Here is a 12,662-nt window from a genome sequence, read left to right on the forward strand (position 1 = left end):
GCAAGGACACATTAAATTGGCAAAGTGGCAAACTGGCTATTCTTTAAAGTAAGCTTTAAAAAAAATTAAATAATAAGGTTTACCATTCAGTTTTGGAACAAGTGGATTGTGAGTAAATGATGACAGAGTTTTCTTCTGGAAGTGAACTTCTCCTTTAAGATGGAGGTTAAATCATGTATACAATGTCAGTTTAAGTGAGGTTCGGATACTTGGCCTTTGTACTCAGACTAGTACAGCTCTTCAGCACCGGTCCTTATGGGAAATGAAGTGCACATTGTAGCCATCAATCTCTATGATTATGAAATCAACATGACCTCAGTGTTCATGGGGACTGATAACTGAATAACAGCATACCTTACACAGCACCTTCAGTAAAAAGAAAAAAAAAGAAAAGAAAAAGGAGACGCCAAGGGCTTTTTGATGGACGAGCTCTTTTAGATGGACCTTCTGAACCTCTGAAAGTCCCAACTAGCTCATAAGAAGAAAGAGCGTGAACAACCACAGAACTCAATAAACTGTAGATTGAGTGACGATGGTAGCAGAATGTACTTGGGCTATTTCATTTCTGCAGTACCTTGTGAAATCTTTAATTTGTAAGAAATGGAAATGCATGTTTTATCGGGAAGTAATTCCAAATTTAGGGTATAGCAGACTTTCAAATACGCTCTGCTCAGACTCAGACACAGAAACTTTATTAATTACAACTTGATTATTCACACAATAGCAAGAAAATGTTTATATCCTGGTTAATTGGATGAAACCACACAGGATAGATGTTAATCATTTCTCAGTGAGGAATTAAAAGACATCTTACATAAAGTCAATTTGATAGTTTTTTAATCATTTTTCTATTTTTAATATGACCTAAAAGGCTTATGCATAGTTTCTGCAAAAGAGGATTAAAGTCAAACTAATGCACCAAAAATATATATTTTTTTAAAATCAAATAATTGCTTGTGTTTAAGAATCTGTTTTTTTACAAATAAAAAAATCAATTTCGAAGAAAAAAAATATTTAACATTATTAAAACAACATAGAAAACAAGGAAAAAACCTGAAATATTTATTCATAAGTTGCTAGCTTCTTGTGTAAAAAGATAAAAAAATACACTAGATTCATTAAAAGTTGATTAAAACGGCAACATGCACTCTTATTTTAAAATGCATAATTTTGGTAATATGTATACACACACACACACACACAAACAATCAACTTGAATGAGAAAAATGTAAAAATAATTGAAAGATTTTCTATTAAGTTTGTCTTTAAAGAGGATATATACAATTCTAATATATATATATATATATATATATATATATATATATATATATATATATATATATATATACAATCACTTAAGAAAATGCTGTTCTTTATTATATCTACTCATTTTTATGTGAGATGAGAAGCCCAGATTCAAATAATATAAAAGTAAAAAGTTGTCTCCTGACATATATCAACCCATTCTCACTCCAAAGGCGTCAAAAACCGAAGCATGGTCAAGCGCCCCTAGCGTCACTTTTATGACGCCAAATGTGCCTCTCGGCGTCGACTATCGAAGCACTACGACCTTCATTGCTTTCAGTGGGAAACTTTTGGCGTCAGAATTCGACACGAGGACATGAGATGTTTATCGCTATGAAATCACGTTCAAGAAGTCTCATTCAGCACACATCGCGCGATACTTGCTATCAGTTCCACAGTTTGGGTGAGTAGTCGTATATACGCTCTTTTAATGCCTTTTATCAAATGTATTCTGTCTTCTTTATTAATCAGATTAGTGCCATATGTTTAATCGCTGTATTATATCGGTCATCCGCGGCTGTCTTTGAGTTTCATTGCGTTTAAATAAATGAACACAGCTGCTAATTAGTGTGATTAAACTCTATCTGTCACGTGACGTGCCATAGACCTTCGATCCGTTTTATATTATTATTAATTTCAGGATCAATGATGTAAGTTGTATTTGTAGTAAAATCATGGTAATCACGACACAATAGTAATAAATGAAATGTGAAGTTAAAACACAGTAAATGGGACATTAGTAACTGTAACTGTAGTTTTACTATGATATATTAATAATCAATACAACAATACAATAATCACCAAACCAGCTATGTTTGTATCACTGTAATGTTAGTGTTTTTATGTGCTTTTATATGACAGATATCACAGTAATCATGTGTTCTGTACCATGCTTTTAATACCTTTTAATGTGAATCCCAAAAAAAAAAAAAATCAAATTAAAAATAAATAATAAAACATGTATTTTTCCATCTTGCAGTTCATTCATATCAGTTTATATATATATATATATATATATATATATATATATATATATATATATATATAAATATTTTGCTCACAGATCATTATTAACATTCTGTATATAATTCAATTTTATTTTCTCTCCCCTTTTTTATTATTTATATTTTTAGCTGAAAAGACGTAAAGGCAGTCAGCCCAGTGGTGTTTCTGGAGAGGGATTCCTTCAGAAATGGAGAAGACAGAAAGCTGCGGAGGCAGATATTTGCAGCAGTAAGTCTGTGATAGTTTGTCTCTTTTATCAAAAATTCCTGCTGTTATAATTTGTACAGCATTTGTTGTTTCTTAAACTGTTGCACTGTCCAAATACCCACACTTGCCATCTTTTCACTTGACCACTTGATTACTTATTTGAAGTCTTTCCTGTATTTGGCCTAGTGTTCGAGTGAGCATGATGACCACGAGTGTGTGTCGAACTTTTCATGACCTGATGACTGTGTTTCCCAATCCTGATCCTGGAGAACCCCAGCACTGCACGGTTTTGGTGTCTCTCTTATCTGCCTTGGAGTCTTCACTGATGAGCTGATGAGTTGAATCAGGTGTGTTTGATCAGGGAGACATCTCAAATGTGCAGTGTTGGGGTTCTCCAGGACCAGGATTGGGAGCCACTGCCTTATGGGACACTTATGTGTTTAAAGAGATTTTTAATATCTAATTATCAATATTTCACATACTGTACTAAACACATCACAGTCTTAATAATCCAGTTTAACAATTGTATGATATTGTACAAGCCCCAGGACGGTCTCATCTGACGCTATCAAAAGAATTCATATGACTATAGCTTGTTATTAATTACTTGCTTTCAATAATGGATTCATTTAACATTTAATTTTACAGCATCTTTACAGAGGCTGCTTTTATGGTCTAAACAAAACACAGTGTAATGTATAAGTTGAATGTAATGTAATATTTCTGTTTTACAGGATTGTTTGAGGATAACACTGCAGTTCTCCATCATGCACAAGGACTCACCTCGTTAACTCTTTATCCCCCACACACACAGATATGGTCCCTGGATCAGTGATTAGACTTTGCAGTGGTTTGATTTTTGCAGAAGATGTAACTTTGTTTTATTTATAAGCTCATAATGAATACATTACAGAACCAGTGATGAAAACAATAGTTAAAAATAGTATTTTTCGTATTGATAAAGCATTTTGTTCTCTTTTTCAAGCTTCATACAGTGAACTTTTTAGACTTTAATTAAGAGTTTTAGTAAAGGAGATATTCATACACAGTCATCCCCTAGCTCCAGTCATGAAGTGAATTCATGATGTTATTGTCAAAGCTAGCAGGTGTTTGTTTTCCTGAACACTTTCTCTGTCTTCCATTGTTCAGACAATCAGTGTTTATTTGATGCTGTGCTGATTGAGTTTTATAGATGATATTGCACACTTGACATGCATGTCTTCATGGTGTTTTTTTGTGAGTTTGAAACATTTACATTGTGTTGTATAACATTTTGGTCAATTTAATTTTTTTAATAAAATTGATCTTTTTCCAGTGTTCTCTGAAAGACATACTGTATTTACTGTTTTGTTTTTTAATAAAAGCATTTTCATTTGCATACTGAAAATAGTTAATGTTTACAACATAACTGCCTTTTTATTCTTTATGGTGGCAAAAACGAGCTTGGTGACAGAGGATGCAGTGTAGTAATTTGGGCATGTTGACTTTAAATGAGTTTGACATATCAATAAATAATGGAAGATCCTTACAAAAATATGCATGTTTATTATGCTTTATGTATTTATTTGTTCATTCATTCATTCATTCATTTATAATTTCTGTTTTTATTCCTAGGGTTCAAATGGTAGAGAATGGTAAATCACAGAAACACAAATGTGAACAATTTTAACTTTAAAACACAATGTAATATACAATGTAAATTTTAGAAGCACGTCATTTGATTAGTAAATATATTTGTCTTTGGTCAAAAAAAAAATATACAAATCTTAAAAATGTGTCTTATAGAGGAATCTATCTGTTGGATACAACTGCGACTGCTGGGCATGTGCACATCAATATTGCCCAATTTTTGTCAAGCTGAACAACGGAGGAAGGTGAAGACGTTAATAAAACAGAATCTAATAAGTAGCAAGCTTAATCTATTGTTAACCGAATCTATCCCTTCAGCCGAAAAACGAAAGACATCTGTCATACATGGATAAGGAAGTGTGACGCTGCTGCTCAGCTTAGATGCCATTGGCTATGACTTTTCAGGACAGTCTGTGGTTGGACTATCTTTTAACCCATATTAAACAGCGCATCATGTTAAAAAGTATGTTTTGCTCCTATCATCACATTAGTAATATATTAAGTCAACAATGAAGTGTTGCTATCTTGAGAAAAATGACATCTTTAGCGAGATCCTAATCCTAACCCTAAGCATAACTTCAATGAACTACAAAAACAGCCCCCTAGTGTTGCCTTTCCATAGATAGAACGACGGAGGCTTGTGGGTAATGTAGTTTAAAACTTTTTATTAACGAAACTAAATAAATTATTTATTTTAAGGTAAACTGGATATCTAAATATGTTTATTGTGCAAACCTCTATGATATATTTGAGAGGCAGGCTGAAATGTGGTATTTTACAGTGAGCAATATTTAAAATGCTTTTATGCCAGCTTTCCACTTATTTCTGAAAACTGAGCTCAACATTATTTTATCAGCATAGCATAAGTAATAATCCTGCCCATTTTCTCTTTGATATGTTAATTGGACTCTGATTTACAGCCATTTGAAATGTACAGTTTTGGGCTCTTCCGGGGGGTGCTACTGGGCCCCTGGGGGTAGCAGGGCAGTAAAACCTACATATATGTATTCTCCTCATCATGAACAACAAACTGAGCTGAGTCACATTTATATCTGACAGTTTTCACAGTCCTCTGTTTTCTATTCTATTCATCATGGCTATTATACCTTTTGACAGGACATTGTGAGGCCATCTGATGAAACATGGAAAAATTATAAAGAAATGATTTAATAATGAAAATAATAGATTATTTCTTTGATTTTTGAAGTAAATGGCAAGAAATATAATGGATGAACCTGCAACAACTTGCCATTATCTATTCCCCACTGTAAAGCAGTAATCAAGGACAATGTATACACATTGTGATACTTCACTATTACACAAGGACAAATTCATGCAGTGCTAAGAATATTGATTTATATATATATATATATATATATATATATATATATATATATATATATATATATATATATTAGCATTATATATAACTAATTAGCCGAAATCAGTGTAAAAATGTCCTCCTCACCCCCGTATCTTGCTCCTCATGTGCTGGACATCAGTAATGTGCGTGCTCTTGGTTTTAATGCAGTACAAGATCCACGTTGATCATTCCTGCTACATTCTCAGTTATCCGTCAAGTGCTTGTAACAATAAAGCCCATGGCACCATCTTGTAATGCAGAATAATTAATCTTGTAACTCCCTGTATTTCACAAAAAATGTGCATATTTGTTACTAAAATATAAAAAAATTACTTTCTGGTGTACTGATGTCCCAGATGTTATTAATCCGATCAAAAATGTTCATGTCTTAAATAAAAAAATAATCCCAATAATTAATATGTCGTTTTTCCAAGTCTAAAATAAACACATATGAGCCTACCTAGTAAAATGATGTATTTACCAAGAATCTTCAGAACACAATATTCACCATTTTCATTTTATTGAAGCATAGACTATAAACTTGATAAAGTAGCATCAAGACAAATAAGATTCAATGAAAATAATTATCATCAAAGATACATTAACCTCATATATAAATCAGTTCACACAGATGAGTGATGAAATGTCCTTAAAAGTCACACAGTCCCATCCAGTCAACTGTGATACAGATCATGTGATACATATTAGACATGTGATACTGTTTCAGAAAATAATGATTCCCATCATCACATCTAAACTGGTTTCATCTCCCCATCGTGATCTTCTTCTCTCGTGTCTGGAAACAGTTTGTGGTTGATGTCCAGCACTGATGAGGTGTAGCTTGTTCTCAGCCAGATGATCTCTCAGTCCTAAGATCCCAGACCTGGTCAAAGTGAAACAAACAATGCAGAAGAAGTTGTTTAATGGACAGAGAGCGCAGCTTATGTTCTGTGTGGTTTTAGCAGGGTGAGTAACTATGACCCTTGTAGTACTGTACACTTACCATTCTTCAAGCTGTTTTAAGATCTTTTGAGAAGCTTTTCTCTGAAGACAATTTACCACATCCTCTTCTTTCACTCCTTTCAAGAGCATCACTTGGTCAAAACCCCTCATTTGGCTGATGAGATCATCTGTACAAATAAAAATACTGCAATAAATATGTCATTCTGCAAGAATTAAGAAAAAGTTACAGAAGCAAAGGTCTTGCTCATGAGACATTAGCATGTGTAGTTCTCAGAGACTCTAGAATTCATCTGTTGTTGCAGTAAATGTGTTTTTTTCCTCTAGAATCTTTCTCCAAAGTTCCTGACTTCTCTCACAAATGTGTTTTAGTCTGTGCAGTGTAAGGCCTGGCTTCAAACCAATCAACTATCAATTCACAATTAATAACATAACATTTACAAAACAATGAAATAATGTCAATTGGTGTTTATATCAACTAAACCAATTTCATGACACTTGTCTGCTAATAAAACAGGTGGTGTGTTTTTAAAAACATAATATTAAAAATGTCCAGTCACACTTTGCTAACATGCTGTAATTGTAATAGTATAAAACGAAATCAAGGCTGACATGACCAGTTCTGTGAGAGATCATCATAAAATGTTGTATAACACAGCATTGCTTCAACACACACATACCAGAGGACTTCTGTTTGTTTGAGCACAAGATGGCCGTCTTCATTCCTCATCCTGAGCAAATCATATCCTTGGTCTTCCTTCTCTTCTGTGAAACAAGATAATCTCTACTTACTCTCTGTGCAATTAATATTGCTCATTAAACATAATTAAGTTAATTTAAAGTAAGATTCAGACCAGAGCATTTTTGGAGTAAACAAATGTACCTGGGAAGAGCTGATCATGGCAAGATTCGCTGAGACTCAGTAATAGCTCTTTTAGGTTTTAGGAAGGTTTGTGAGGGTTGGCTCTTAAAATAGCTGTTGAGCTCGATATTTTAGACCTGAAAAAGAAGAACAGCATTATCTGGAAAAAATCCTGTAAGACAGAAGGAAGGACATATTATTAATTACGTGCAGCTTGTACATTACACCTCTGTAAAGATGCTGTATAATTAAATGTTAAATGAATCCATTATTGAAAGCAAGTAATTAATAACAAGCTATAGTCATATGAATTCTTTGATAGTGTCAGATGAGACAGTCCTGGGGCTTGTACAATATCATACAAGTGTTAAACTGGATTATTAAGACTGTGATGTGTTTAGGGATCATTTTTAAGACTTTGACCCTGTCCAGATACCCACACTTGCAGTCTTGGCCACTTGAGAGTGTGTGTACGTGACAGTGTGTGCACAAGACTGTCCCCGGTCTTAATAATGCCAAAGCACAGCGTCCTTAACACACACTAAACCTCTCCAATACTGCTCTGGAGCGCTATACAAAGCTTAGTGTATCCCATCATGCATCATGTTTTGGAATAAATCGTCAGACTTTTTGCCGAGATCTCACAAGAGGTCATGGAAAGCTGTCCAATGTACAGTATGTGAAATATTGATAATTAGATATTAAAAATCTCTTTAAACACATAAGTGTCCCATAAGGCAGTGGCTCCCAATCCTGGTCCTGGAGAACCCCAACACTGCACATTTGAGATGTCTCCCTGATCAAACACACCTGATTCAACTCATCAGCTCATCAGTGAAGACTCCAAGGCAGATAAGAGAGACACCAAAACCGTGCAGTGCTGGGGTTCTCCAGGATCAGGATTGGGAAACACAGTCATCAGGTCATGAAAAGATCGACACACACTCGTGGTCATCATGCTCACTCGAACACTAGGCCAAATACAGGAAAGACTTCAAATAAGTAATCAAGTGGTCAAGTGAAAAGATGGCAAGTGTGGGTATTTGGACAGTGCAACAGTTTAAGAAACAACAAATGCTGTACAAATTATAACAGCAGGAATTTTTGATAAAAGAGACAAACTATCACAGACTTACTGCTGCAAATATCTGCCTCCGCAGCTTTCTGTCTTCTCCATTTCTGAAGGAATCCCTCTCCAGAAACACCACTGGGCTGACTGCCTTTACGTCTTTTCAGCTAAAAATAAAAATAATAAAAAAGGGGAGAGAAAATAAAATTGAATTATATACAGAATGTTAATAATGATCTGTGAGCAAAATATTTATATATATATATATATATATATATATATATATATATATATATATATATATATATATATATAAACTGATATGAATGAACTGCAAGATGGAAAAATACATGTTTTATTATTTATTTTTAATTTGATTTTTTTTTTTTTTTGGATTCACATTAAAAGGTATTAAAAGCATGGTACAGAACACATGATTACTGTGATATCTGTCATATAAAAGCACATAAAAACACTAACATTACAGTGATACAAACATAGCTGGTTTGGTGATTATTGTATTGTTGTATTGATTATTAATATATCATAGTAAAACTACAGTTACAGTTACTAATGTCCCATTTACTGTGTTTTAACTTCACATTTCATTTATTACTATTGTGTCGTGATTACCATGATTTTACTACAAATACAACTTACATCATTGATCCTGAAATTAATAATAATATAAAACGGATCGAAGGTCTATGGCACGTCACGTGACAGATAGAGTTTAATCACACTAATTAGCAGCTGTGTTCATTTATTTAAACGCAATGAAACTCAAAGACAGCCGCGGATGACCGATATAATACAGCGATTAAACATATGGCACTAATCTGATTAATAAAGAAGACAGAATACATTTGATAAAAGGCATTAAAAGAGCGTATATACGACTACTCACCCAAACTGTGGAACTGATAGCAAGTATCGCGCGATGTGTGCTGAATGAGACTTCTTGAACGTGATTTCATAGCGATAAACATCTCATGTCCTCGTGTCGAATTCTGACGCCAAAAGTTTCCCACTGAAAGCAATGAAGGTCGTAGTGCTTCGATAGTCGACGCCGAGAGGCACATTTGGCGTCATAAAAGTGACGCTAGGGGCGCTTGACCATGCTTCGGTTTTTGACGCCTTTGGAGTGAGAATGGGTTGCATATATAAGCTTTTCTCTGTGAGGAAATAACACTAATTAAAACACTTCTGAAGCTCCCCTTGGGGACTGATAAACCACATTTGTTTATATGTTAATCTCCTTCCTAGTAACATATGGACAAATGAGCAAATATGGCCTTTCAATGTTTATCAGTGATACATCTGGGTATTAAGAACCGGTTCATTATCAGACTTTCTCCAATACCAACCGTAGGTTTATTTCAATGAAAAGTGTAAAAACTGTCTGGCCTCACACAGCAATATTGCCTCAACCAATCATTGGCCTGTCATAATGAACATCTTAAACAACTCTGAGGTGTCTCTTGAGTAATTGCTTGACATGAAATGATCTGTAAGGGTAATATCAAACACAGCATCTATGTGACATCCAGATGGGCTTCTTGTAGTGTCTACCATAAACACATCCCTTCCTTCACAGTCAGCAGATATTTCAGCAATGATTAATCATTACTGCCCCGCAGGAACAAGCTATCATCTGAAGAAGATGGATGGAGTGGTTGTTACAGAATATGAAAATACATTAAAATATGCATTAGCACACTGTTAGACAAAGAACTTGCCTGCAGTCATGAGCCGTGTAAAAAATAAATAAAAAATTATCCCATAGTGACAAAGTGCGATGTGTATGATATATATATATATATATATATATATATATATATATATATATATATATATATATATATATATATATATATGTTTTTTTCTCAACAGGCATCTGTTTTTGTATCTAATAGATTTGTTCTTTAAAAAGAATTACATTTGGAATGACAAACGTAGCAAGTAAAAATCATTTTTGAGTTAATAATTCCTTTAATTGCAGAATTTGAAATGCACTGCACTAAGAAAGATCAAATTGTAAGTGAGCTTATTACTTTTCTCTCTTTCCTCTAAGACTGAAAATTAAATTTCAATGAGTTAAGAAAGTTTTAGACTTTTGAAGGCTTTGCTAAGAATGTACAAGATCCTTGACACCCCTGCTGGCCCTGACTTCTTCACATTATCCATCCCAAAAACCCTCATTAAAACTTTTATACATGACTGCACACATCTCAACACCTACACATTTCAAATAAAGATCAATTGATTTGGAAATTTTATATGGTTTTAACCATGCATTCATGATTGTATTGTATTTATATTTTGCTTGTTTTTTTAATTTTTTAAGAAATTTACATTTCCATTCTAAAGTTTGAAACGGTGTTCTTTTTTTAACAGTAAAGTGTGCTATGGTCACTGGGGCTGCACTTATTTGGTCAAAACAGCAGAAATGTAGGGCTTTTCTTTATTATTATTATTATCGGTGTTAAAAACAATTGTGCTTCTTAGTATTTTTTGAACAACTTTTTTTTTTAGGATTCAAAGTTCAAAAGAACAGCATATATTTGAAATAGAAATCTTTTTATAACACCTTGGCTGCCACTTTTGATCAATTTAATACGCTCTTGCTGAATAAAAGCATTAATTTCTAACCCAAACCTTTGAAGGGTAGTGCATATAATTTAACTGCATTAAAACGGTCTTTCTTTTTACCTTTTACTGTCTAGTTCCACACTCTTAGATGGACCCCCCCAAGAAAACACAAGACAAAGGCTTTGAGACGGGCTGAAATGTGGTGGCAGCTCATTGCGATTCACCCTGAACTCCTACATCATGCAGAAACAAAATCAAATGGGAAAACCGAACCCAATTGTACATTACATATGTCTGGCATCAATTTATTTTTTCAATTAGTGAGACATTGAGTTTCCATTAAAACTAACATTATGAAGTGCCTGACTCCTCTTTCACGCTGTCTTTTTCTTTCCATCACTGTTCATTAACAAGAATCCAAATCAGTTGTTTCCTGTCAGCACAAAGAGAGCGAGCAAGTGAGTGCTTCAGAAAGAGAGAAAGAAATATGCTGCGGTCTTCAAAAACTGTAGGAACGGTTCTACCTTGGATACATTCCTTCAAAGGATTTCCTGATTATATGGTGAATGAAGAGTATTAATAATAGAATATAAAGTTTCGTCACTCCAAATCCTTTTATTAAATACTGACATTATTCAGAGCCAAAAGGACTTAATGAAGGTGAATACACATCTAAAAGATTTGTTTCATGTTAAACAGCTTCAGGAGCGAGACATTCTCAATAATAGAAGATAGTTTTTCTTAAGTACTCATTACATTTAGGATAATACTGAAACAAAAAAGCTTAATTCTGGCAAGAGTCAATGCATAGTAATAACTGGCTTGTCTTCCACAAAGCTTTGACCAGCTTATACCAACTTCTAGTGGAGTTTAAATGGTTAAACTTGATCATTTATGGTCATTAGCTGGTCAAAAGTTTACAGCATGTCCTAACCAAGCACAACACAGTAAGTTTCAGGCTACAACCATTTTATCTGTCAACTAGGAATGCAACAATATTTAATTGCAATACTTTTTGCCTAAAGACATTAAATACAACATTAAAAACTAAAATCAATTATAAAAATGCTAAAAACTAATTTAGGTTACACAACATTTCGATGTATAGTATGAAACATAATACTCTTTATTTAGACTTGCTCAAGAGTTACAAGAAAGTCAACAGAGCTACAAAGAAGAAAAAAAAATACATAAATTTGATATTAATATCTCCCATCAATCATGCTCCAATGTTCCCTATAGGACACTGTTACAAAGTAACAAATATGCAAACATTTCTAATAAATTAGAAATTTGACATAACACCAGTCTCTGACCCCTGCTCATCCTCTTAAAGTGAGGCAGGTTTATTGATGAACATGATTGATGGGGTAAACAGGTACCATTGAAATCTAATGACTGACATGCTGGCAGACGCCTAGAGTGCCTTAATGGAACGGAGACAGTTGTGTCAATCAAGTAATGAGGCAAACTAACATTTACAGAATTATAATCAGGAGGCGCCTGTGAGGTCTAGCATGAGCAATGCTAAATGTCCCTCAAAACAGTGCTAAGGTCACATACAGTGAATTAAATAAAAGACTAGCCTGTGGGTCACATGTTTCAATGCAATGACAAATGATTACTCAGATCTTCAACTTTATGTTAAGTTTCCATTTATAAAAGGCGAG

The 12,662-nt window shown here is 33.8% G+C and overlaps 2 long non-coding RNA genes across 4 annotated transcripts; one reads left to right on the plus strand and one right to left on the minus strand.

Moving 5' to 3' along the window:
• Positions 1-1,473: 1,473 nt before the first annotated feature.
• LOC128020297 (uncharacterized) lies at positions 1,474-4,153 on the plus strand. The gene is made up of 4 exons (XR_008185335.1): positions 1,474-1,708; positions 2,439-2,538; positions 2,704-2,864; positions 3,252-4,153. It is a non-coding gene; the product is annotated as an uncharacterized LOC128020297 (long non-coding RNA).
• Positions 4,154-5,614: 1,461 nt separating this feature from the next.
• LOC128020298 (uncharacterized) lies at positions 5,615-9,555 on the minus strand. Of its 3 annotated transcripts, none has more exons than XR_008185337.1 (6): positions 9,308-9,555; positions 8,468-8,567; positions 7,353-7,468; positions 7,150-7,234; positions 6,513-6,639; positions 5,615-6,392 (listed from the first exon to the last, which is right to left on the minus strand). It is a non-coding gene; the product is annotated as an uncharacterized LOC128020298 (long non-coding RNA). The 3 variants fall into 3 exon arrangements; XR_008185338.1 differs by having other exon boundaries at positions 7,353-7,503; XR_008185336.1 differs by lacking the exons at positions 8,468-8,567; positions 9,308-9,555 and having other exon boundaries at positions 7,353-8,179.
• Between the last annotated feature and the right edge of the window lie 3,107 nt (positions 9,556-12,662).

The sequence above is a fragment of the Carassius gibelio genome, chromosome A9 (assembly GCF_023724105.1).
Source record: "Carassius gibelio isolate Cgi1373 ecotype wild population from Czech Republic chromosome A9, carGib1.2-hapl.c, whole genome shotgun sequence".
NCBI classification, from domain to species: domain Eukaryota; kingdom Metazoa; phylum Chordata; class Actinopteri; order Cypriniformes; family Cyprinidae; genus Carassius; species Carassius gibelio.